Here is a 27,602-nt window from a genome sequence, read left to right as displayed (position 1 = left end):
TAAAGAATAGATTGAGGCAATTACAATTAGGGAACAGCAGAACTGGTTCAGATACAGAGTAAGGGCTTTGTGGAACAATCTATGTTCCCTGCCTATTCTGGTATCTGTCCCCCACTTTTCCTTCGCTACATCGACGACTGCATTGGCGCTGCTTCCTGCACGCATGCTGAGCTCGTTGACTTTATTAACTTTGCCTCCAACTTTCACCCTGCCCTCAAGTTTACCTGGTCCATTTCCGACACCTCCCTCCCCTTTCTAGATCTTTCTGTCTCTGTCTCTGGAGACAGCTTATCCACTGATATCTACTATAAGCCTACTGACTCTCACAGCTATCTGGACTATTCCTCTTCTCACCCTGTCTCTTGCAAAAATGCCATCCCCTTCTCGCAATTCCTCCATCTCCGCCGCATCTGCTCTCAGAATGAGGCTTTTCATTCCAGGATGAGGGAGATGTCCTCCTTTTTTAAAGAAAGGGGCTTCCCTTCCTCCACTATCAACTCTGCTCTCAAACGCATCTCCCCCATTTCACATACATCTGCTCTCACTCCATCCTCCCGCCACCCCACTAGGAATAGGGTTCCCCTGGTCCTCACCTACCACCCCACCAGCCTCCGGGTCCAACATATTATTCTCCGTAACTTCCGCCACCTCCAATGGGATCCCACGGCTAAGCACATCTTTCCCTCCCCCCACCCCCTCTGCTTTCCGCAGGGATCGCTCCCTACGCGACTCCCTTGTCCATTCGTCCCCCCCATCCCTCCCCACTGATCTCCCTCCTGGCACTTATCCTTGTAAGCGGAACATGCCCTTACACTTCCTCCCTTACCACCATTCAGGGCCCCAAACAGTCCTTCCCGGTGAGGCGACACTTCACCTGTGAGTCGGCTGGGGTGATATACTGCGTCCGGTGCTCCCAACGTGACCCGACGCAGACTGGGAGACCGCTTTGCTGAATACCTACGCTCTGTTCGCCAGAGAAAGCAGGATTTCCCAGTGGCCACACATTTTAATTCCACATCCCATTCTGACATGTCTATCCACGACCTCCTCTACTGTAAAGATGAAGCCACACTCAGGTTGGAGGAACAACACCTTATATTCCGTCTGGGTAGCTTTTCAACCTGATGGCATGAACATCAACTTCTCTAACTTGCATTAATGCCCCACCTCCCCCTCGTACCCCATCTGTTATTTATTTTTATACACACATTCTTTCTCTCACTCTCCTTTTTCTCCCTCTGTCCCTCTGACTATACCCCTTGCCCATCCTCTGGGTTCCCCCCCCCACTTGTCTTTCTCCCCGGACGTCCTGTCCCATGATCCTCTCATATCCCCTTGCCAATCACCTGTCCAGCTCTTGGCTCCATCCCTCCCCCTCCTGTCTTCTCCTATCATTGTGGATCTCCCCCTCCCCCTCTCAAATCTCTTACTAACTCTTCCTTCAGTTAGTCCTGACGAAGGGTCTCGGCCTGAAACGTCGACTGTACCTCTTCCTAGAGATGCTGCCTGGCCTGCTGCGTTCACCAGCAACTTTGATGTGTGTTGTCAGATACAGAGTAGATAGCTATATTGATGAGTCAGATTTCAGAATAAAGAATTACATGTTTTCTTTATATTTAGTCCTTAAAATTGCCAGGGGGGGGTTGTAGATCATGAGTTGGTAAAGAGCTAATCACATAACATGGAAGAATAATTATACCAGTTTCTAGGCCAAGTAAATAGAGTGGATTCCAGTTAACTGGGACATATTGGGACCAGTATACCTTAGCAAAATTAAGAAGCCACCCAATTAGCCGGAGTTTCATGGAAATAGTTAAAAAATGTATTTTAAAAACAGAAGATAAACTACTGTTTAACTGAGTAACAAATTGTGTAGTTAACTGAAACATAGAACAGATTAGAACACTACCCATACAACTGGTGTTTGTCCATCATATCTGATGACAGGAAACCTGCACTGGAGTGTTTTTAAAGTGGAATAACCGTTGTACCGTGGCAGTTACGTTCTCAACCTCAGAAGTCCGGGTACGAGTAGTCGTCACACACTGGGGTCTTCCTTGGTTGCAGTGGATAACCATGACGACCTCTCTGCCTCCTCAAACCCTTTGATCTCTATGGAGCGCTGAAAGACTGCCTTCCTGACCGTTGGATCTCATTGTACATCTCATCTGCCCAGTCCGCCATAGCCAACTTTGCATGTTAGGACATGCATGTCCCTTTCTCACTGGGGTATAAGACCCGCCAAGTACCCTCTCCTGATTTAGCCTACGTGATGTACCGGGGTGTGACTGCTGTCACATGCAAACAGCTACTTGGAGTCACAGGTGAGAGCCAAGTGTCTGGTGGAGACAGAAGGTAACATTCAAGACGATTGTTGATACCTTCAAATTCTTTCTAGGTCCTAATCTGAAGTAGTGAAATAGTTTCATTTTCATCCCTGGCCATTTCTAGCATCTCCAAGCGTGAATGCTCAAAAGTACAAAAAAAAAACAAAAATCACTCTGAGCAAAATAGTTCTGAATTATTGCTGGTCAACTAATCAATGACAAAAATCACTACTTTCTGAACCCAGGCACATGCAACTGACACTGTTTAAAAACTGTTTGCTCTCAGCATGGTATAGTGTCTACCATCCACTCAAGCACACATGACTGACACTAGTAAGGAACTATGCCGTAACATCCCCTGTCCCATTTGAGTGGCATAGTTTCCCAAATAAACAAAGTTAATCCCAGCTATTTTGTCCATTAGTTTTTGTTCTTTAAGAGTTGTCCCAAAGCGGATGCCCCAATTAACCAGAGTCCACAGTACTTAAAATTCAACTGAATATCTTAACACATAATGAATTCTTAAAAAAAATGTTATTTTCTGAAATGTATTTATAGCTTTGGATAAAGTAAAATTGTATGTATTATTATTCACGAGTTTTATGAAATGAACAAAGCGAGACTATGCGTGTAGAAAGAACCCCTTATATGTTGCACAAAATTTTGCTTCAAAAATAAAAAGCATAGTTTACTAATCTTGTAGCAGTATGTATTTTTTTCCCTTCTCCATTGCCACCAGTATGTGAACAATGGTGCCAACAGTAGGGGTTAAAAGTCACTGCAACACTTCAACATCATACTTACCTTACCACTTATTTGCAAATTTGCTGGTCACCTTTTCACATTTCTGAAGAATTCCTTATGGATTAAACACATTTAACTTCCAGCACTTAATCCTTATCCTTGCAACTGAATATCCTTGCTCTTAAAAAAAATTATGCTTCAACAGTGGAGATCTTGCATTTTTTTGCATTCAATTGAAAGCTTCCCCCCGCCCCACCCCATGCACTTTGCTCCCATTATTTCAATTCTTAATGGGCTTCAGCAGAATAGTACGTCATATGGAAAATTACAAAGATCACAATGACCTGGTCTTCAATTTTAAATATAGGTACCAAGGTAACCCAGACCAAATAGACTATGCCAGCGGTCCCCAACCACCGGGCCGCAGAGCATGCGCTACCGGGCCACGAGGAAGCGATATGATTTGGTCAGCTGCACCTTTCCTCATTCTCTGTCACGGCCACTGATCAGCCATTACGCATGCGAGGTGATGACCCGCGCATCATCCGTGTCAGGGCGGGAAGGCGATCAACTCCTCGAGCTTGCAAATGACAACGGGCTGAAAAGTATGTTTGACATAACATCTCTGTCGGCATTTTGGATCAAAGTCAAAGCTAAATATCCTGAGATAGCCACGAAAGCGCTGAAAACGTTGCTTCCATTTCCAACATTTTTCTGCGAAGCGGAGTTTTCTGCAATGAATGCAACGAAAACTAAACTGCGGAATAGACTGGACATCAGGAACCCCCTTCGAGTATCGCTGTCTCCCATCACCCCTCGATAGGCCCAGGGCTCCCACTGATTCAGCGATATTGGTGTGTTGCAATGATTTTATATATTCATACGGGGAAAATATGTGCTGTGCGTTTAATATCCAAATATTACTTAAAATGTTATGATACTATTGACTTATAAGTGACCTATATAACCATATAACAATTACAGCACGGAAACAGGCCATCTCTCCCCTTCTAGTCCGTGCCGAACACTACTCTCACCTAGTCCCACCGACCTGCACTCAGCCCATAACCCCCCATTCCTTTCCTGTCCATATACCTATCCAATTTTTCTTTAAATGATCATATCGAACCTGCTTCTGCCACTTCTACTGGAAGTTCGTTCAACACTTCAAGCTCCCCTGATAATTGACTTATCATTATATCCATGTGAGGAAAATATGCGCTCTGTGTTTAATATTAAATTCGTTAGATAAACCTTTTTAGAAACAAAATTGAGTGTATTACCCTCTTATCACCGATATTCCGGTAGTGATTAACACCCACCCCAACGAACAGAATCGCCAAAAAGTATCTGCTTGGGGGGGGGGGGGGGGAGAAAGAAATCGGCAGGTCACGACACGCATGCACATTGGTGCCCGCACAAGGCTTCATGGTCATTGTAGTCTTCTGGGTAAACAACGCATTTGACTGCTACTCTTGTTCGTTGGCAGCCCTACCACTGCCTCCCTCCACCCCCCCCCACCCCCCGTCGGCCAGTCCACAAGAATATTGTCAATATTAAACCGGTCCGCAGTGCAAAAAAGGTTGGGGACCCCTGGACTATGCCATCACTTTGTGTATAGTTGAAAGAATCACATGCAAAAAGAACAAGGGAATATCCTGCATATTCATGTAGCTGGTTTAATTTGAAGAATCACAAATAGGAAAAGTTGTTGAAGTAAATTTTCTTTTTTCTTCCCCCCCCCCACCCCCAGCTGCATTTAAAGTCATCCATAAATACTCATATACACCATCAGATTCAAAAAGAATTTGCTCTTAAAATCTTCAATCCTTGTCCTAAAGCCCTAATACCAGAATGAAGCAACTTGTAGTTCAGGGATACGAGACGGCCTTAACAATCGCTTTAAGTCTAGATACAAAGCAAAGACTATGCAAATCAATGTTCCCATTTCAGGAACAAGCCAAGACAAATAGGAATTAATTAGCAGCATTTTGTTACACTGACCAATTTTAGCATTCTAGTATGACAGAGGGGTTACAGAATGAGCTACTAACAAGCAACTGGACATACATCAGCAACATCAGAACAAAGGTTCGGTGCATTTTCATCTCTGTCATGGTTCAGCCACACACCCAACCAAAAGAACAAGTGCAATGACAGGAGTGGAACTCTAAGTGTGATGTACTCTTGACATGGCTTACTCTTTCATCCTCCAAGCAGCAAGACAGCAAATTACCTAAATGAGAAGTCAAAGGAGGGAAATGTCTTTTGTTCATGACAATCCCCAAGTTCAAATTTTGCTGTTGTTTCAAGGAACGGCAGATTAAAAGGGGTAAATCTCAAAAGTAGAAAGGCAAATGCAACTTGGATGATGAAATCGATAATGTCCATAAATGAAAGGGCAGATGACTATTTAAATGAGACGTGCAATGTGCCAAAAATATGCATGTAGTGGGAGACTAATGATGCTACTGAAATAGTACCACCATTAAAAGAACAAATCTGTTCAAGATGTACATCAGATAAAAAGTGTTATACTGTCATTGACAATGAGCATCAAGCAAGCATGATCATCAGACAAAATAGGATTACAAGAATTAGTCATCTTCAGCAACATTTCAGGACGAAGGGTCTCGACCTGAAACGTCGACTGTGCTTCTTCCTATGGATGCTGTCTGGCCTGCTGCGTTCCACCAGCATTTTGTGTATGTTGCTCGAATTTCCAGCATCTGTAGATTTCCTCGTGCTTGTGCTACAATGAATTGAAGTTTATCATTGTGGTGCTACTGTTCTAAAAAAAATGCTGTACATTGAATGTGCCTATGAATCACAGATCAAATGAAAGGTTTCACTCCAATATAATGAAATTCAGGCATGATAATGGTGCTTTAAATGCATACAAAGCTATTTCTTTACAAAAAAAAATCAGCACTGTATTAAACCTCAATTCCAAACTTCTTACTGAGGAGAATCTTGACAAACAAAAATTAATTATGTGTTCCTTTGATCTGCTGTCTGAGAATTATAACTGACTTGATGTAATTTACTGCCCCTCAGAACTGGCTTTTCTTTTCCTCAGAACTGATGCCCTGCAGGAACCAATTGCTGTGAGAAGCGAAGTACTTACTGCAGGGATTGTCAGACTGGAGGTCAATGGCACATGCTATCAGATCAGCACTGCCAACAGAAGTTCATTCACTGAAACTGCTCAACATCTTCCCCCCACCCCCTCGCAAAAGGTTCAAAGGTTCACTTATTATCAAAACATGTATCCGTATACAACTCTGAAATTCGTCTTCTCCAAAATAGCCACAAAACCAAGAACATGAAAGTCCTTCAGAGAGAAACATCAAACCCAGCACTCCCACCCACATAAACATCAACTTGCTAAACCCCCCTCCCGCCTGCACAAAATGGAACATCAACTCCCCCTCCCAAAACAAAACAAACAGATCTAATACTACTACCTTTTCTTTGCACTACAAAGTACTAATGGCCAGATCTAGAGTCTCGGAAACGAATTGCATCTGGTATCTGTAGTTGCCTTCGTCAATGTGCTACTTGATCATTAAAACTAAACCATTATTCAGCACACACTCAATGACTTTTGCCCAAATGGTCCAAGACATACTTTAGCATACAAACCCAAATAATTTGTTAGAATCTTTCACACACAGATCTGAAACACTAGTGCTCTAAAAAAGAGGTGCTGTACATTGAATGTACCTTATGAATGATAAGGCTGGAAAGGAAGTTGGGGGGTGGGAAGGGAGGGGAAGGAGTACAAGTTCAAAGGCGATAGGTGAAGGCAGATAAAATATGCTATCCTCCGCAACTTCCACCACTTTCAACAGGATCCCACCACTAAACACATCTTTCCCTCTCCACCGCTCTCCGCTTTCCGCAGGGATCGGTCCCTCCGCGACTCCCTGGTCCACGCGTCCCTCCCCACGGATCTCCCACCCGGCACTTATCCCTGTAAGCGCAAGTGCTACACCTGTCCCTACACCTCCTCTCTTGCCAACATTCAGGGCCCCAAACAGTCCTTCCAAGTAAGGCAACACTTCACTTTTGAGTCTGTTGGGGTCATCTATTGCATCCGGTGCTCCCGGTGCGGCCTCCTCTACATCGGTGAAACCCGACGCAGATTGGGGGACCGCTTCGTCAAACACCTCCACTCTGTCCGCCACAACAGACAGGATCCCCCGGTAGCCACTCACTTCAACTCTGCTTCCCATTCCCATTCAGATATGTCCATACATGGCCTCCTCTACTGCCATGATGAGGCTAAACTCAGGTTGGAGGAGCAACACCTCATATACCGTCTAGGTAGTCTCCAGCCCCTTGGTATGAACATAGAATTCTCCAACTTCTGATAATTCCCTCCCCCTCCCTTCCCCTATCCCCATGTCACTCTGCCCCCTCCCCCAGCTGCCTATCACCTCCCTCTTGGTTCCGCCTCCTTCTACTACCCATTGTGTTTTCCCCTATTCTTTCTTCACCTTTCCTGCCTATCACCTCCCTGCCTCCCCTCCCCCAACCCTTTATCTTTCCCCTTACTGGTTTTTCACCTGGAACCTACCAGCCTTCTCTTTCCCACCCTCCCCCCACCTTCTTTATAGGGACTCTGCCCCTTCCCTCTACAGTCCTAATGAAGGGTTCCGGCCCGAAACGTCGACCGTTCTTTTCCACGGATGCTGCCCGACCTGCTGAGTTCCTCCAGCGTGTTGTGAGTGTAACAGAGGGAGGCGATAGGCAGGAGAAGAGAAAAGAAGGGGTAAGAGGGAAACAAGAATGGGGAATGGAAGAGAAAAGAAAGGGGATAAACTACAAGATGTTAGGGAATTCGATGTTAATGGCATCACGATGGAGGCCACCTAGACTGAACGGGGTACTGTTCCTTCAACCAGAGAGTGGCTTCATCATGGCAGTAGTGGGGGGCCGACCAATATATGGGAATTAAAATCGCTGGCCATCATGAAATCCTGCTTGTTGCAGATGCCGACAAAGCAGACCCTAATCTTCGTCAGGTTACTGATGTAATGGAAGCCGCACCGGATTGAGTAGATGACCCCAATAAACTTGCAGATGAAATGTTGCCTCACCTGGAAGGACTGCTTGGGGCCCCGAATAGTGGTGAGGGAGGAGGTGAATGGGCAGCTGTAGCAAATTCTTCCACTTGCAGGGTTAAATTCCAGGAAGGACAGCAGTGGACAAAAGAATCATGGCGAGTATTTTTTTTGTGTGCCATACTCTGCCAGAGCCCCGGCGACCACTTTTTCAAGTGGTTGTCTTGGAGGAAAGATTCTGTGAGTGGTCCCCCACCTCCTTCTCATAGCGCAGTTTGTTTGTTGTTGTTGTTGTTGTTTTTTAAACGAGGCTGAGTTCCGAGCTCAGTACTCAACCCGGCGGATGGAAAGCGTGCCCGGGAGCGGCCCAACTAGATTCGAACTCCGGAACCTTCGCTCCGGAGTCCGGCGCTGATGTCACTGCGCTACCAGCCGGCTCATGGTGAGCGTAATCCCTGCAGAAAGCACAGAGTGAAGGAGAAGTTGAGATGTGCTTGGTGGTATGATCCTGTAAGTTGCAGAGAACGATGTGCAGGATGCAGAGGCTAATGGAGAGTTAAGGACAGGAGGACCTCTATCCCTGTTAAGGCCATGGAAAAATAGGGCGAGGGTGGATGTCTGGGAAGTGGAGGATATCCAAGTGAGGAGTGCATCAATGGTAGAGGAAGGGAAACCCCATTCGTTGAAGAAGGATGACATCGCTGATGTTATGGAAAGGAAAGCCTCATCCTAAGAACAGATATGGCAGGGATAGAAGAATTGAGAAAAAGGAATGACGTTTTTACAAGTGACAGGGTGGGAAGTAGTTATGAATCAGTAGGTTTAAAAAAAAAGTTGGAGACAGAGAGATTGAAAAAAAAGAGAAAGGTGTCAGAAATGGACCAAGTGAATTTAAGGACGGGATGGAAGTTGAAGGCAAAGCTGAAAAGTTTGATGAGCTTAGCTTGGGTGCGTGAAGCAACACCAATGCTGTCATCAATGTAGCGCAGAAAGAGTTGGGGAGCATTACTAGTGAGGGCTTAAAACAAAGACTGTTCTATGTAGCCAATGAAAATACAGGCATAGCTAGGGCCCATGCCAGAGCCCATGGCTACACCTTGGGTATGGAGAAAGTGGAAGAAAACAAAAGAGAAATTGTTGAGTATGAAGACCAGTTCTGCTAGACAGAAGAGGGTGGTGGAGGGCAACTAGTTAGAAATGTTATCTAGAAAGAATCAGAGCACTCTTTGATTGGGGGGGGGGAATAGAAGTGCATAGGGATTGGATATCCATAGAGAGAACAAAGTGATCAGGGCCCGGGAACTGAAAGTTGTTTAAGAGATCACGAGCATGTGAAGTGTCATGGACGTAGGAAGGAAGGGACTGAATCAAGGGGGATAAAATAGAGTCAAGGTATGTGGACACAAATTCAGGTGAACAAGAACAGGCAGAAACGATTGGCCTACCCAGACAGTCAAGTTTGAGTTTCTTGGATAGGAGGTAGAAATGCACAAAGCAGGGTAAAAGAACTACAAGATTGATGGTAGCAGATAGCAGACCTCCAGAGTTGATGAGGTTGGTGATAATGGCCCGATGGCCCCCGAGTGGGATCCTCTTCCAAGGGCAAGTAAGAGGAAGTGTCTGATAGTTGCCTCCTGGCCTCAGCAAAGTAGAGGTCAGTCCACCAGACTACAACAGCACCCCCTTTGTAGGGGAGGTTTGGTGGTGAGGTTGGGATTGGTGTGGAGACAGTGAAGGGCAGTGCATTCAGAGGGGGTAATGTTAGAGCAGGAGAGAGGAGTACATATGCACACACAAACACATAGTTAAACCATAGAAAGCATCCTATCCAGACGTATCACAGTTTGGTGTAGCCATTGCTCTATCCAAGACAGCAAGAAATTGCAGACAGCTGTGAACACATCACATCACCAAATCAGCCTCCTCTCCATAGACAGTCTACACTTCTCACTGACTTAGGAAAACAGCCAGCATAAAATCAAAGTTATTCCTACCCCAGTCGTTCTCTCTTCTCACATCAGACAGAAGATAAATCATTTGGAATGCACATACCACCAGACTCAATATACAACTTCTATCCTGCTGTTGTCAGACTCCTGACTGTAACTTTCATACACTAAATGTGAATTCATGAAACTCTGAATCATAGTCATACTTACTCTGTACCTCTGGCACTATGTTCTGCATTCTGTGCTTGTTACCAACTTATCTGCCCAGATGGCATACAAACGGAAGCTTTACTGTATCTCAGTACATGGGATAATAATAAACCAATACAGAATAGAGACAGAAAACAAGGCAGCTTTTATGATTACCAGGAAAAGTATACAATCATCAATGGCTAGATTGGAAGACATTAAAATAAACAAGAAATTTGCAATGGAAGAATTTGTCTGCAAGTCTATTAGCTCCTCCTTCTCAAAACATACAATCTTTATAAGTTGCCAAAGCTCTTTACAGATAAGCAACAGCCCCAGATCAGAGGCCATAAAACTAAGAAAGCCCACACTACTGAAGTCAAATGCAAACAATCTACCAGTTTTGGCAGCTTCTCAACAAAATGCCAGCAGAGCACAAAATTTGAGATCTGTAGAGGCTCATTGTAAAGGACACAAATTGGCTTATAATGCAAGATGTCAAATCACTAAGTTATGATATAGACTCCAAGAGGGAATAAAAAGCATTTAGGTAAACACAGACAACAGCTGAAATCTCGAATGTGCAGCAACAGTTTGATACGAGATCTTTGACCACACTGGCTCCTCTTTCAGACTTAGGGATTAAGGCAGACTTTGAACACTATTTCCTCTATCAAATTTCTCTGAAACACTTACCCACCTGACCTATACCATAATCCTACTGGAACCATAGTTTGGATGATAAATATACTCCTTTCCACCTGCACTCGATTTAAGAAAAAACAAATGATACCAAATGGGTACAGTAACTGGAGGTTGGTCTAGCTTTCAGCTGGACTGTCAATGGATATAATAACTGGCTTCCATTTCCCTTGGCTAAAACAGAAATGTGAAATTAATGAATGCTCCTGTTGGTGGTCCTAAATCAGTTCTGAGTTGTGAAACATAGTAGTTATAAATCTTAATCAGTTCTAGAAAGCTAATTGTGAAACATAGTTCAAATACAGAAAATCTGTGCATTAAAGGTACTTGGGAAAGATTTCCTGAGTTTGGCATGAGTAACTTGCAACACACAAAATGCTGGAGGAACTCAGCAGCTATGGAAGAGAGTGACGAGTCTCAGCCCAAAACATCGATTGTTTACTGTTTTCCATAAATGCTGCCTAGCCTGCTGAGTTCTTCCAGCATTGTGTGTGTTACTTTGATTTCCAGCATCTGCAAATTTTCTCTGGTCTTGTGAGCAACTTGCCACCCTCAGCAAGGTTGAGATAATAAGTGCTGCTGCAGCTAAAAAGGGAAGCTGGTTACTCACGTGAAAAAGGAATAGAATGATGGGGGAAAGTAATAAAATTGAACATCTCTGTATGACAGAACTCTGCATCCAAATTCCATTCTGTAGAAGTTTCTCCCCTCATTTTTAATGTTCTCAAAATACATTTCTAGCCATGGTTTTTGTTAACTTTCTTGCTCTTCATTCTTTGAATTGGTGCTCATTTTATCTGGTTATGCCTCCTGCTGTTCGGATTTCAATGTTAGTAGATGATATATTAATTGAAATCAATTTTTGTTTTGAAGTGTTCATAGGCATGGCCGTGCTGTACATCTAAGGTATCTAACTGGCAGTCTGGTTGGAAATATTTCAAATCTATTACTGTATACAAAAATCATCACCTGACATGGGGCATGGTGTCAGTAAATACTTATCTCCCATGAATTATGAATTGTTTCAAAACGTCCCTTTACTCTGTAAGGTCTTGAGTGGCTATTGACAAGCTAATCACAAGTACCTTGTGTGAGACTTAGAGTCAAAGTGGCGATTCTCTTTTTACTAACCTTTGTACTTTGATTTCATCACACAGTCAGAAGCTATAGCCCAGATGCAGTGTCTTGACCCAAAGTCTTGGCGATCCTTTCCTTCCACGGATGTTGCTTGACATGCAGAGTTTAAACAGAACTTTTATCTTTTGCTCCATCACCTGTACCCTTTTGTGGCTATAAGTAAATGAAGGTTCCCTGAAGTTCTCATTCTTCAAATTCTCAATGCTATCTTGTTTACTGATATCAACTGACTTTCTAGAGTGCAGTTTAGGCACCCACCCCCAGGTACAACTTGATTGTCGAATGGACTGAATTTGTGGGTGGAGTTAGGCATTTCTGCTGCTGGATAAAGCACGATGAAATCTCTGAAAGGGCTGGTATACAGTCTATTCTGGATGCTCACTGGCTGAGGTAGCTGAAGCATGTGCCTTGGAGTCTTCCCAAGTCTCTGATTCATAGGCAACCACACAGAGCAGCCCAAGAGAGAAGAGTGAAGTACATGGTCAAGCAAGTTTGAAACCTGGCATTCCTTGTGATAACTAGGAGAACATTGTCTACAATTGCTGCCTGGAAGTGCCGAGACAAGTTTGGTTGCAGTGACCAAACCAGAAACCCACCAGAAAGCAAAGCTGAGGTTCACTGTCCAACACTGAAGCATTCATTAGATCTCTAGATTTGTGGCCACAGTCAGAAGGCTTGTTGTTCGTACAAACGCAGTTTCTCAAACACCTTTGGATTTGTCGTCTCTCCTTTCATGTGTCAGTTTTTTTGGAAGGCTTATGTGCCTGTGGCTTTTGCCAAATGGTACTCTTCAATACTTACACGAGATCCTACAGCTGCTGGGAATCCATAGCAACACAAACATCTATATTCCAATCCAGCATCAATTTCTGACACATTGAAAGAGGGAAAAACTGCATTAGGCACTTGGCTTCAGAATCCTCATGGTGCATTATCAACCCAACTGCTTGGATTGCAACAATTGGTGTACTCCCAATAATTTCTTCCAAGTTTGCAAAGAGATCGTCAAGAAATTGTTCAAATTGTATAAATTGAGATTTTTCTTACTTTTTAGAAACAAAAAATAGGAGTTTAAAGTCACAATTTTAAAATAAAAGAAACTTGTGGGAAATAGCAGTCACATGCCCCTCATCATGTAAAGATAATGCAGCTAAACCGCTGAGTAAATATTTCATAACTATAATGCCGTATATGGTACTGTATGGTAGTTATATTTTTAAATAAGTTGTGCAGTAGATGATCTATTCATAAAGCAAACACTGCCATATGAAACCCAGATCATCCATTTGTTTTCACAAATTAGTACTAAAACAATTAAAATGATGTACAGAAGGATACTCAGGTACCTGAAAGTAGGTACACTGTAGATGGGGTTGTAAGGAGCGTATATGGCGTATGTTAGCTTTCATACTGTAGATCCGGGCATTGCGAATAAAGATTGTGATGCCTTGTTGCAGCTGTACAAAACTTTGGCTCGGAGACATTTGGAGTATTGTGTGCAGCTCTGGTCATCACATGAAAGGAAGGATGAGGATACTTTGGAGATGACAAAGAAGAGGTTCACCAGGGATGTAAGGTGGATTACACAGCATTAGCTATAAAGTGTGGCTTGACAAGCTGAAGTTTTCTCTGGAGTACTGGCTGAGGGGTGAACAGCTAGACGTACATAATTATGATAGGCATAGATAGGGTAGATAGTCAGAGTACACACACTAGTGATTAGTTCAATTGCAGGTCACGGTCAACAAAGCCATCATGAATTGAAGGAACACAAATCAAAGTTGCTGGTGAACGCAGCAGGCCAGGCAGCATCTATAGGAAGAGGCGCAGTCGACGTTTCAGGCCGAGACCCTTCGTCAGGACTAACTGAAGGAAGAGTGAGTAAGGGATTTGAAAGTAGGAGGGGGAGGGGGAGGGGGAGATCCAAAATGATAGGAGAAGACAGGAGGGGGAGGGATAGAGCCGAGAGCTGGACAGGTGATAGGCAAAAGGGGATACGAGAGGATCATGGGTTGAATTGAAGGGCCTATTCTTTTGCTTTATATTGTTCAGTGTTCTCAATAAAATACCTTGAACCAGTGCTAAAATAAAGGTTAAGCAAAACTTAAATGCACTTTAAAAACAGAGTAGTTTAAGTTAAAAAGTTGCTCTTATATGCCATGCTGATAAGGTCATTGCCTGCAAAGTGAAGTTCAAGTGAATCGTGCATTTCATCACTAAAACCCAAAACATTTGGACTTCATTTCACCAGGTTGTGATTCTGCAGTATCTGTTTCCCTTCACTAGTTTGCATTGATACCCACCATATCTTGGACTGAAAGACAAGCTGATTATCTGGATTCACCCAATTCATATTACTAAACACTTACTCTAAAATACACACTTTCCCTTCAGTGTCATGTCCCTTACGCCTGGGACTTCTCTAGTCCCTCTTTTTGAAAGTATGGCGCATACACACCAAAGGGTGTAAAATGACAATAAACAGCATTACAATTTTGATGCTTGTTAGGATACCAAATAAAAATCCAGACCAAGACCAATGACCTACAATTCAAATGCAATTTGTGTCCAGTGACATAAAACTGTGACCCAGAACTCTGCCCAGGCACACTCAACCCACCTCCAAGAGAAGGACCACAGCCTTGTCGTGGCTTGGAGGCTTGAGTGCCTCAATGACCAGGACAGCTATACTCACTGGAGTCAGGGCTCTTGGTAGGGTCACCCATGCCAATCAAGTCAAAGGGCAGAGGCCAGACTAAGAGAGGTCCTTTGATCCTCTCAGGACTAACTAAACGGACTAGTAAGACAAAATTGTAACAGAAACAGCAATGAAGAATCTCAAGGACCTTTAGTGCTGCCCTAAATGCCAGCAATATAACAGGCAAAAGAGAAGACATTCACAGTAAAAGACAACCCCTGCATGGCTCCTGCTCCTGACAGTAAATTCACTTATAGGACCCTGAGAATTAGCATATATATAGCAGAGCCAGTCCAGCCAGTCCTAATCCAAGCAAGTCAGATGACCCAAACTCAAGATTTACAGTTCACCTCCTTTGGATAGTCAGGTTTGGATTAAGGGCTGCAAGTTAAAGAGACAATTCTAGTATATACTGGCATGAAATTTATCTTTGTTACTTCACCACATTATGTCAACATTGCAAATGAGACAAGCAAGATTACCAAGTCACCATCAAAAATGACTAATTCAATTTCATCACTAACCTGATCAGTTACTTGTCAATTAAAGATTTTTTTCTGGCTTCTACCAAATTTCAGTCAAATTATGAGATAGGCTGTATCCTTTTAATAGTATCTCCACTAACCAGTGCAGTTTCAAATTTAACAGAATTTAAAAATCAATGACTTAGGGTACGTCCACACTACACCGGATAATTTTGAAAACAAAGCTTTTTCACTTTGTTTTGACCTCCTGTCCACACTGAAACGGCGTTTTCATCCCCCGAAAACAGAGATTTTCAGAAACAATCCCCAGAGTGAATAAATCTGAAAACGCCTAATATCCATTGTAGTGTGTACGGGGTAACCGGAGAGATTTAAAAACGCTGTCATGACAACACCACAACAACAATGCTTTTTCTGCTTCTGCTTGGTACTGCACAAGCTGTTATAACGCGCAGTCGGTGTGAACGGTGTGAGAGTTAATTTGTAAAGTGAGCTTTTTTGACTATTTAAAAACGCTGTCATGACGTGCCGGAACAGATGGCCGCAGCACGGCATTTCGTTGTTTTCTTGAACGCAACCACCTAACAATTTCAGAACAGACGGCAACGAGACTGAAGCCAGAAGGGTTAGAAATGTACTCACCAAATACTTTGACCCACAGCTTACTGAATAAATAAGTATACTCACTTTGCCCTGTTTTCTGTCCTTGCTTGTATGAAGGTGGTTCACCTATTTATGCAAGTACTTCTCTGACAATAGATGTGTAACAGCCTAATGTAACATTGTATGGAAATACAAGATAACACTGATGCAGACATTTTATACATTTAACAAAGTGCTTTATTAATGCATCAGAGTTAGTCAGTTTTTCAGTGTTCGTTGTCAGCCGGGTCATACTGTCCGTAAACTCCCTGCCGGTTGCCTCTATACGCTCCAGTATTTGTTTTTTTTTAAGTTTTAAGTCCTCCTGCGCAAGAGTCAAGAGCAAGTCCTTTTAAGTTTTTCTACTCTGTAACTGGACAAATGCGCACCAAGTATACCGTTTCCTCTTCGCTTGTTTTCTGTGTGTCCTGCGCGTGCCCAGTAGGAGATTCACGCAAATATCCGACTAATGTGGTCGGAGATATTTTCAAAAACACTTAGTGTGGACGCCTATCGTTTTTGCTCCAAACCGGCGTTTTCAAAATTATCCGACGTAGTGTGGACGTAGCCTTAACTTCTATACCTTAAGTAAACAGGATTTGGCAGAGTTCTTGGAAAATCATGCGGTTAGGATAGCTCTGTATTCTTGGAGGGCTCCTTCTGTACCCAGAAAAAGTCAACTATGAAACTCCTAAATTTTCCAAAATGTTCACTAGTTTCTTGCTCTATTATCTTCCAGATATTTAGATAAATTTCAATTATGCCTAGCAGATTTGCTGATCTTTGACTCCTAGAATCTACAGGAATTTTTTTAAACCAGGATCTATGAGAAACTTGAACAATATTTTGCTTCTCCTCTTATTTTTCTGTTGGAGCACAAAATCATTGAACCTTTCTCAACTCACTGATCATCAGCACCTGTTTGTTATCTTTGTTTAATCATGAACTGGGCTATATACCCGCAAAGTAATCAAATTTCTATTTGAAAGGTGGTCTATTACTTAATGCTATTTTCTTTAAAAATACAAAAAAATCTCTAATATTCAATTTTTTGGAAAATGAAAGTCTGGAAATTTAAAATTTGCTCTTTTCTACTAAGAATGCTCTAGAAGATGGCACCAGTGAACAATCAGCCAAAAGCAACATCCTCCAGACAGTTCACGTAACTACTATTTTCACTTATGTTTCTTTTAAATGTGGTTCTACTACTGTTAGAGCCTGAGATCTACATTTAGGTGGTGTGTTTTCTGACCATTGAGCATTCTGTCACTTCGGTTTCTCAGAGAGTATTCGGGGAGGTCTCGAGCGAAGCATGCAGCCTTGAGGTCAAAAAGCCTGGAGACGGGATGTGTTCTCATGATCGACACCATTTCTTGCCAATCAAAGCATTGAGGGAGATTGAAATCATTGAGGCGAGAGCACAAGGTGAGCGTGTGTTGAGCACCATCTACCAGACACTCACTGCTGCTGGAGGAAGGTGTCTGCTTGTGACGGTCTTCCTTTCCCTTGCCACTCCCGGAGGAAGGCCCCTGCATACAAATGGTCTCTCGTTCACTGCGCCCAGAGTCCAGGGTCTTCAGCAAGGTTTAATCGACGCAGTTTGCGGACTGGACCCATAGTTCATGTTATGAGTCGTTTCTGGTCACTCCTTTATTTTGTTGGTGCTGCTTTGAGCAATTATGAATCAGGGTGGCCTGCAGATAACTAACACTGAGGTGAACTGAATATGCCTGAACACCTTCACTTCTGTGTTTCTTTAACTCATCTTCTGGCGTTTGCGCCTGTGTTTTTTTAAGTGGGAAGGGTTTGATGTTTTCCTTTGAGTGGATTCCATGATTTTCTTTGTTTTGTGGCTGCCTACAGGAAGATGAATCTCAGGGTTGTATACTGCATACATACTTTGATAATAAATACACTTTGAACTTTGATACTAATGCAAAAATCAAAAAACATTTAAAACAAAATTGATATAAAAATCTGGGGTATCTAAGACTTTTGCACAGTGCTGTATATGGAAAATCATACTACCTAGGTGTAATTGTCTTCATTCTTATATGTAATATATTTTTGCTGCCAGAATTTATCACTTGGTATCTCAGATAATCTGCTAAATTTAATTCCAGGGAGTCGCAACTGACAAATTCCATAAACCTGCTTGTCATTCTTTAAATCATCTCTGGGCAACATTTTGCAGAATTATACTAAAATACATCTTGAGCAAATTTCGTATCTTTCTTTTCTACCATCCCTGCCACAACTAATTTAAATAATCAACAACAGACCCAAGCAGAGAAAGCAACCACTCATTTTTAATAACAAAATGCAAGTTAGAAGGTACAGAGAGGTTATCAAACAATTATTTTGACAAAGATGACAAAGATTTAATAAATGGCTTACAGGAAGCAGATATCAAGAGTGCACTAGCTAGATCCACTTCAACAGACAGAAGACTGAATAACCACCCCTTGTGCTGTGATTCAAACAAATTGTGGACTCATTGTATCAGACATTTTATCAGAAACCTGAACACCATTGCAGGAGAATCCAAGTCTGAGCCCTAGCAATATAGCACTTACTGCAAACATCAAAATCAACAGCCCATATATTCCGTATATCATTCTACTGCAATGCAGGTGTGCTTAAAGACATTCCCCCTCATTGTTCATCCAAATGTTTAAAGTGTTGGAGGAATACCCCACAGCAGGCTGTAACCTACAACTTACAATGGACCATTGAGATCGAAATGTGAAAACTAATGCATATGGATTACTATACCAAATCTTTACAAGTTATGAAATAAACATTAATCAGTCCACATCACAATAACCAACATACCAATGCTACAATACTTCATATGCAGAAATGATTCACTGTTCAAAATACATAAGGCTGTTTAAAAAAAGTCAAGAAAAATGTAAGGGGTGCATTCTGCAGCAAGCCAGCTTCAGTATTTTTCAAATAAGCTTATACAATTAAGTGCCTATTATGTTAATGACCATTCACACAAAACAGGAAATTTCTCCCGATGGTCATCCTGTTAAAGAGTTCCAAACAGAGCTACGCAGTTTCCTCAATTGGCCATTTTCATTTCAACAAGTTATGACAAAACAGAATGCACTTTGTTTTGTTTAAATCCAATGGTTTGAAGTAATTTAAAGTGGGAATTTAACACTACATAAAAATCTCAATTAAGAGCAGATGACTGATTGCTAAAACAATGCAAGTCTCTGCTGTCTTTCAACCTTTGATAAACTATTTCTGTATTAGTCACTTTTGCTTGGTACGTGTATGAAATTTCAACTGGCATTATTCCACACATTCACACAGGTCCGTGTGTCCCCTGAGTGCTGCCTCCTCCAATTCCACTACCCTGCCCAGCTTTGTATTATGCAGAAATCTGACAGCTTTGCATTGAGTTTTTGAATGTAGATTTTTTTCTCATTTAATAAAAATAGCAGTGATATCAGCATCAGGTCCTAAAGCACACCAGCCCAGTTACTCCCCTCACGCAACTACACAAACACAGCTCTTCCCATCTCACAGCTTTGAATTTAATTATCTTTTATTTAAAAATATAGAATTCCACCCCCCACTCCCCATCCAAGATACTTTATTATTGCAGATGAGCCCATACCTTTACCATTGTTGATCTCTGCCAAACAATAATTTGAATGAAAACACTTGAAATAAATTCCTGGGGAAAAAAGTTACAGCATTGATCGTGTGGATAGTCAGAGGCTTTTTCGCAGGCCTGCTTGGCTAACACAAGAGGGCACAGTTTAAGATGCTTGGAAGTAGGTACAGAGGAGATATTAGGGTTAAGTTGTTGTTGTTTTTGTGCAGAGAGTGGTGACTGCATGGAATGGGCTGCCCGCAACAGTGGTGGAGGCGGATATGATAGGGTCTTTTAAGAGATGCCTGGACAGGTATATGGAGCTCAGAAAAATAGAGGGCCATGGGTACCCCAGGTAATTTCTCAAGTAAGGACATGTTCAGCACAGCTTTGTGGGCCGAAAGGCCTATATTGTACTGCAGGTTTTCTATGTTTCTAAGGGCACATCTTTGTTTGCGAAAGCAGTAATTGATGTGATGACTTAGAAAGAAGGCTGCCCAGAAAAAAAAACATCAGTCAGATCTTTAGGATAACTTCAGTGTATGGATCAAATTGTTCCAAACTTCCATCTCTCTGCATTGCTGTGTGGAAGTGAGGGCCGTGTAGATCAGCTGCCATATCTAACCTTCTGCTGCACCAGTGGACCTCAGATTAGCTTTAACAAAAGGGCCATTGCTAGAAACAATTTTTTTTAAAGAAAGCGGTGATAAGATTAGGCCAAACAAAAAGTAGTATAAATTCATTATCTTCACTTTCAGATGGAATATGTTTTGCAAGAAATAAAACAAGCTTTAATCCAAGCAAAGCCAAAAAACGGAGCACAGAAGCACAAAACAACACAAAAAAAAACCAAGAACACAGCAGTAGAGCAAGTGTATAAGAGACTCATTAAGTACACTGCTGTTACTGCATCAGCAGAAAAATTGGAGGTGAGGCTCACAATAATGTTAATTATATAAAATGCCAATTTACTCAAGCAGTCTACAAAAGAAGTAGAATATAAGCTACAAAAAATTTTCCCTCTTAAAAGGGCAACTCTCCAGAAAGATGCAAGGAGTGACGGATACTTGCATATAGACTTCCTAAGTGCACATGGTTTCTCTGCTCCTCACAGCAGATGGGGAAGCAAGTTATTCACCCAGGCAAGATAAAGAGAAACTACCTAAAAAAAAAACAAGTTAATCTGCTGTAGTACGTATAAAGATTTAAGAATACATTGCAGTGAACCAAATAGCAGGATTGCAGAGACATGGCAATAAAGAGATCAGGACTGGGAAAGACATGGTTTAATAAAGAGAGAAAATATACCTATTGATTAACGATAACAACGGCAACAGTAAAAAGGTACATAACTCAAATCTGAAAGAGGATCTAGGTAAGAGATGGTAAAACATCAATCTCACTAATAGGAGTCTCCACGGATCACCTACCAGTTGGGGAAATGCACAGAGTTTTCAAATTACCGTAACAGATTACCCAGACTAGGCAAGTATAAAATGGAATGCAGTCACAGAGCAATACAGCACAGCTACAGCCACAGCCACATCAGTCCAACCAGTCCATTCTGACCCTGATGCCCACCAAGCTAGTTCCAATTTTCTTTGGCCCATATCCCTCGAAGGCCCACCGCCCCCCCCCCCACTTTCCAGGTACTCATCCACATACTTCTTAAACGATCTTATTGTACTCGTTTCAACCACTTCTTCTGGCAGCTCATTCCATTTACTCATCACCCTCCGGTGAAAAAGTTGCCCCTCAGGACCCTTTTAAATCTTTCTCCTCTCACCCTAAATTATGCTACTTAGTTTTGGACACACTTCTACCCAGGGGAAAACTATCACCATCCACCTTATCTATGCCCCTCATAATGCTAAGCATTTCTATAATGAAAAACCTCATTCTCCGACTTTCTAAAGAATAAAGGCACAGCCTTTCTTTTTTATTACATTTTATAAGACCATAAGACAAAGGAGCAGAAGTAGGCCATTCGGCCCATCGAGTCTGCTCCGCCATTTTATCATGAGCTGATCCATTTTATCCTATTTAGTCCCACTGCCCCGCCTTCTCACCACAACCTTTGATGCCCTGGCTCCTCAGATACCTATCAATCTCTGCCTTAAATACACCCAATGACTTGGCCTCCACTGCTGCCCGTGGCAACAAATTCCATAGATTCACCACCCTCCGACTAAAAAATTTTTTTCGCATTTCTGTTCTGAAAGGGCGCCCTTCAATCCTGAAATCATGCCCTCTCGTACTAGACCCCCCCATCATGGGAAACAACTTTGCCATATCCACTCTGTCCATGCCTTTTAACATTCAAAATCTTTCTATGAGGTCTCCCCTCATTCTTCTAAACTCCAAGGAATACAGTCCAAGAGCGGACAAACGTTCCTCATATGTTAACCCTCTCATTCCCGGAATCATTCTTGTGAATCTTCTCTGTACCCTCTCCAACGTCAGCACATCCTTTCTTAAATAAGGAGACCAAAACTGCCCACAGTACTCCAAGTGAGGTCTCACCAGCGCCTTATAGAGCCTCAACATCACATCCCTGCTCCTATACTCTATTCCTCTAGAAATGAATGCCAACATTGCATTCGCCTTCTTCACTACCGACTCAACCTGGAGGTTAACTTTAAGGGAATCCTGTACGAGGACTCCCAAGTTCCGTTGCATCTCAGAACTTTGAATTCTTTCCCCATTTAAATAATAGTCTGCCCGTTTATTTTTTCTGCCAAAGTGCATAACCATACACTTTCCAACACTGTACTTCATTTGCCACTTCTCTGCCCATTCTTCCAATCTATCCAAGTCTCTCTGAAGACTCTCCGTTTCCTCAGCACTACCGGCCCCTCCACCTATTTTCGTATCGTCAGCAAACTTAGCCACAAAGCCATCTATTCCATAATCCAAATCGTTGATGTACAATGTAAAAAGAAGCGGCCCCAACACTGATCCCTGTGGAACACCACTGGTAACCGGCAGCCAACCAGAATAGGATCCCTTTATTCCCACTCTCTGTTTCCTGCCAATCAGCCAACACTCTATCCACGTATGTAACTTTCCTGTAATTCCATGGGCTCTTATCTTGTTAAGCAGCCTCATGTGTGGCACCTTGTCAAAGGCCTTCTGAAAATCCAAATATACAACATCCACTGCATCTCCCTTATCTAGCCTACTGGTAATTTCCTCAAAAAATTGTAATAGGTTTGTCAGGCAGGATTTTCCTTTAAGGAATCCATGCTGAGTTCTGCTTATCTTGTCATATGCCTCCAGGTACTCTGTAACCTCATCCTTGACAATCGACTCCAACAACTTCCCAACCACCGACGTCAAGCTAACAGGTCTATAATTTCCTTTTTGCTTCCTTGCCCCCTTCTTAAATAGCGGAGTGACATTTGCAATCTTCCAGTCCTCCGGAACCATGCCAGAATCTATCGACTTTTGAAAGATCATCGCTAATGCCTCCGCAATCTCCACAACTACTTCCTTCAGAACATGAGGGTGCATTCCATCTGGTCCAGGAGATTTATCGACCTTTAGCCTATTCAGCTTCCTGAGTACTTTCTCTATCGTAATTGTGACCGCGCACACGTCTCTTCCCTGCCACCCTTGAGTGTTCGGTATACTGCTGATGTCTTCCTCAGTGAAGACTGATGCAAAATACTTGTTTAGTTCCTCTGCCATCTCCTCATCTCCCATTACAATTTCTCCAGTATCATTTTCTATCGGTCCTATATCTACTCTCACCTGTCTTTTACTCTTTATATACTTGAAAAAGCTTTTAGTATCCTCTTCGATATTATTTGCTAGTTTCCTTTCATAGTTAATCTTTTCTCTCTTAATGACCTTCTTGGTTTCCTTTTGTAAGGTTTAAAAGACTTCCCAATCCTCTGTCTTCCCACTAATTTTTGCTTCCTTGTATGCCCTCTCCTTTGCTTTAACTTCTCTTGTCAACCACTGTTGCATCCTTTTTCCACTCGAAAATTTCTTCTTTTTTGGAATATACTTGTCTTGCACATTCCTCATTTCTCGCATAAACTCCAGCCACTGCTGCTCTGCCGTCTTTCCCGCCAGTGTCTCTTTCCAGTCAACTTTGGCCAGTTCCTCTCTCATGCCACTGTAGTTTCCTTTACTCCACTGAAACACCGACACATCAGATTTCGGCTTCTCTTTTTCTAATTTCACAGTGAACTCAATCATATTATGATCACTGCCTCCTAAGGGTTCCTTCACCTCAATCTGTCTAATCACCTCCGGTTCATTACACAATACCCAATCCAGTACAGCCGATCACCTAGTGGGCTCAACAACAAGCTGTTCTAAAAAGCCATCTCACAGACATTCTACAAATCCTCTCTCTTGAGATCCAGAGCCGACCTGATTTTTCCAATCTACTCGCATGTTAAAATCCCCCACAATTATCATAACACTGCCTTTCTGACAAGCCTTTTCTATTTCCAGTTGTAATTTGTAGTCCACATCCCTGCAGCTGTTTGGAGGCCTATAAATAACTGCCATCAGGGTCCTTTTACCCCTGCTATTTCTTAGCTCAACCCATAAAGATTCTGCACCTTCCAATCCTATATCACCTCTTTCTAATGATTTAATATCATTTCTTACCAATAAAGCCACGCCTCCCCCTCTGCCTACCTTCCTATCCTTCCGATATACCGTGTATCCTTGGACGTTCAGCTCCCAGAGACATGCATCCTTTAGCCAGGTTTCTATACATGACAACATCCTCAAATCATTTCTGCACTCTTTCCAATTTACTACATCTTTCCTTTTAAAGGATGACCAAAACTGTATACAATACTCCAACTGTGGTGTTCCACAACTTTTACAACTCCTATACTCATTGACCTGACTGATGGCCAGTGTGCTGAGCACCTTTTATTCCACCAACCCACCCACCAGTGATGCTGCTTCCAACAAACTATGCACTTGAACTCAAGTCCCTTTGTTCTGTTGCACTCCCTAGTCCCCTACCACAGCGGTCCCCAACCACCAGGCCGCAAAGCATGTGCTACCGGGCCGCGAGGAAACGATATGAGTCAGCTGCACCTTTCCTCATTCCCTGTCATGCACTGTTGGACTTGAACATAGGGTTGCCAACTGTCCCGTATTTGCCAGGACATCCTGTATATTGGGCTAAATTGGTTTGTCCCATACGGGACTGCCCTTGTCCCGTATTTCCCTTGCTAAGGTAGAGCATTCCTATGAAACCTTTCGTGCCGAAATGGCGTAAAGTGCAGAAACAATTACCATTAATTTATATGGGAAAAATTTTTGAACGTGCCCACAACCAAAAAAAACCTATCTAATCATACCAAATAACACATAAAACCGAAAATAACACTAACATATAGTAAACGCAGGAATGATATGATAAATACACAGCCTATATAAAGTAGAAATAATGTATGTACAGTGTAGTCGAGAAGATTAAGCCAAAACCGATTTGTGGGAAAAAAATTGGCACGTCACGCATGCGCACACAGGCTTCATGGTCATGGTAGTCTTTCCTGGGGTAAACACAAGTGTCCCGGAATTTGACTGCTACTTTTGTCCCTTATTTGGGAGTGAGAAAGTTGGCAACGCTAACTGTAAAAGACATGTTGAGGTGAGTTTAACCCTACTTGAACACCTCCCCCCCCCCCCAGTCAGCCGGTCTGCAACAATATTGTCAATAATAAACTGGTCCGTGGTGCAAAAAAGGTTGGGGACCCCAGACCTACCATTCATAGTACAAGTCTTATGCTGGCTTGACTTTCCAAAATGCATCAATGCACACATATCTGTATTGAAACCCATTTGCCACTACTCAGCCCACTTACCCTAATTGATTACCAGCAAATACAAAATTATGAGGGGTGTCAATCAGATAAATTGCAGGAAGCTTCCCCCAGCCTCACTCATCCCTCACTAGCACAAGAGGACATTCTTCACCCAGAAAGGCAAGTACAGGGAAAGGACTGCTGGACAGAATGGTTGAACTTGGATCGCTGACAGAATTTAAGCTGCGTCTAGATGAGCATTTGAATTGCCAAGGCCTATGAATCAAATGCTAGGGTAGACACCTTCATAGCCATCCTTCCACAAGGCTGGATGTTGGGATTTTCAGTGTTAATTCCATTCACAAAGTTAAAGAACAGAGGGAGAGTGGGATGGAGAGTCCCAACATTGTTGAGGGAAGGCAATGAAGGTGCCTGGCTACGGTACTGTTCTATCACAGGAATGTTTGACTTGCAACAACCACAATCATCTCCCATTTTGTAAGGTGGAGGGCCTGCCATTGGAAGGCTAGGCTTTCCCTTTCATACCCATTGATTCAGTTCTGCGAGGTATTCCTCAAGGTCAAGTTTTCTCCCTCTCTGTTTTACTTCGCCAACTGCGTCTCCTATAATCCCACTGTAGTCTGGCTTCCCCTCTTATTCCACCTATCTTCATCCATATCTTACATACATCACTTCAGGCAGGTAATCTGCCACCAGCGCCTGTATCATTTGCATCTCTCCCCTTTCTCTGCAACCCAAAAATGTTTGATTTCGAAGTTCGCTTAGTTGTAAATCTGAAACATTGCCGGTTTCCCCTTTCCCCGATGTTTCCTTCAAATTTAGTCTAGATTTTTGACAATATACACAAAACAAAGTAGAGAAAAGATGGAACTATTTCACTAACATGGAGTGCCTCCATTCATTTAGGAAAGGCTGCACAAACTCTGGGGATGGGTTCAAATGTTACGGAGGGTGAAGTTAATGAATAGGAGGGACTCAACAGGAACACATGTGCTGACTGGGTCAAATGACTTATAACTGAGCTATCGATTCCATCCGCGGGGAACGGTTTAATCTCCGTAAAATGACCTAGCTGCTGAGATTTTGGGCAAATGTTGAGCACTCAAAGCTGATTTTAAATCAGTAGTGCCGGATTCGCTGTTTCGTTTACATTTGAGAATCTCGAACGTAAGCATGGCACTCCGATATTTAAATTTCAAATACACAGATTTTAACTACAAAAATCCTGGCGTGCGGGAATTTCACCATCTCGTTTCTTTCTCACATATTCGCAGGACTTTTTTTTCTCCCCCTGCAAACTAACAACGGTGCACAACAGCTGCAGTTTTAGCTGCCGTACGTTCCGAAGCCCTGTGAGCTTACTTTTCTACTCCTCCTTCTCAATAAAATCTTGTAAAACACTCCGAAACCAAGCTCGGGGGAATCCCTCCCGCGGTGCAGTCGCCACAGATGATACTCGCTCGCCGGCCGGTCAACACGCACCCACCTGCCTGTCAGTCAGTCCTCACGGGCTCGGGCTCCCGCTCCCGCTCCCAGCGCCGAATTCCAACCCGCGCCGCGCGCTCCGAGCACCGGGTTCCAAGCCGCGCGCGCACCTCCCCGGATCCCACCGCATGCGGATCACGTCACACGCACCAAAAAAAAGCCCCTCCGAGGGTCCCCGCAGTGTGAAGAGCTGGGAAAAATTTGGAGAAGTTTGTCTTTTCCGCTGTGCCTTTTCCTCACTTTTAAACGTCTCCGAGACTTCGGAGCCAATGAACTACCCTTTGAAGTGTAATTATTCGCTGCAATGCAGAAAACAAAGTCGCGAGATTGCACATTCCAAGCTTGCATGAAACTGTAATGCAATATTGTCTTTTCGGCAATGGAGGTTGGTGAATTAGTCCTGGATAGGACGGACACATGCGTCTCTCCTTCGGAGGCGATTACACCTATCCCGGGAAACAGACAAGGTTTGAATTCTTAAGTAAAGTAATCGGACAGAATGTGGAACTGCGACGGGCCTCAGTTCCCACCTTAGGGAACGGGGCATTTTAACGTGGAGCGCATCCCAAGCTTCATTTTACCGCCGGTTCCTAAAACACCTGCATGGCCCTGAGTCTAAAGCCGCTCTTTGGCGAATCTACCTGCAGCATCACAAGTACAGGAGTGATTTAGAAGAAACTGGAGGTTGAAAGCCTCTCGTTCATCAGTTGGGAGTTGCGTTCTAGCAGAATATTGCATAGCTGACGGTAATAGAAGAT

The 27,602-nt window shown here is 42.9% G+C and overlaps 1 protein-coding gene across 8 annotated transcripts in view; it reads right to left on the bottom strand.

Moving 5' to 3' along the window:
- LOC134344115 (prominin-1-A-like) overlaps positions 1–26,921 on the bottom strand; it is a 168,683-nt gene extending 141,762 nt beyond the window's left edge. For all 8 annotated transcript variants that reach the window (XM_063043405.1, XM_063043406.1, XM_063043408.1 and 5 more), the window contains exon 1: positions 26,846–26,921. The gene's annotated coding sequence lies outside the window, so the exon portion shown is untranslated. The remainder of the gene's footprint in view (positions 1–26,845) is intronic.
- Between the last annotated feature and the right edge of the window lie 681 nt (positions 26,922–27,602).

The sequence above is a fragment of the Mobula hypostoma genome, chromosome 3, assembly GCF_963921235.1.
Source record: "Mobula hypostoma chromosome 3, sMobHyp1.1, whole genome shotgun sequence".
In the NCBI taxonomy this organism is placed as follows: Eukaryota; Metazoa; Chordata; class Chondrichthyes; order Myliobatiformes; family Myliobatidae; genus Mobula; species Mobula hypostoma.
This window is presented reverse-complemented; position numbering and strand designations above follow the sequence as displayed.